Consider the following 494-nt stretch of genomic DNA (forward strand, 5'->3'; position numbering starts at 1 on the left):
CATGCCATGTACGAACGTACATACGCAGCCGACCCCGTTTCGAATCCCGGCCGGAGGTCCTTTGCTGCATGTCACATCCCCTCTCTCTCCTCATGTTTCCGATCTATCCACTGCTAATAAAGGGCGTCTATGCCTCAAAAAAATCTTAAAAAAAGAAAAGGAGAATAAAAACATATTTGCAATAATTAAAAACAGTGCAGACATTAAAAGATTTAGCAAAAAGCTATGGTGAACATAAAAGTTTTCAGTCTAGTTTTAAAAGTGGTCAGAGTTGGGGCAAGTCTTACATCTTCAGGAAGTTTATTCCAGCCATTTGTTGCATAGTGACTAAAAGATGCTCTCTTGTTTACGAGAAAGATGATTGTTGTTTACTCTGGGAATCACTAACAGATTGGTCTCAGAAGATCTTAGTGGTCTAGAAGTCTTATGTAGTGGGAGCATATCAGTGATATACTTCGGTCCTAGACCATGTAGTGATTTATATGTGAGCAGGA

The sequence above is a fragment of the Eutrigla gurnardus genome (assembly GCF_963514095.1).
Source record: "Eutrigla gurnardus genome assembly, chromosome: 21".
Classification (NCBI taxonomy): domain Eukaryota; kingdom Metazoa; phylum Chordata; class Actinopteri; order Perciformes; family Triglidae; genus Eutrigla; species Eutrigla gurnardus.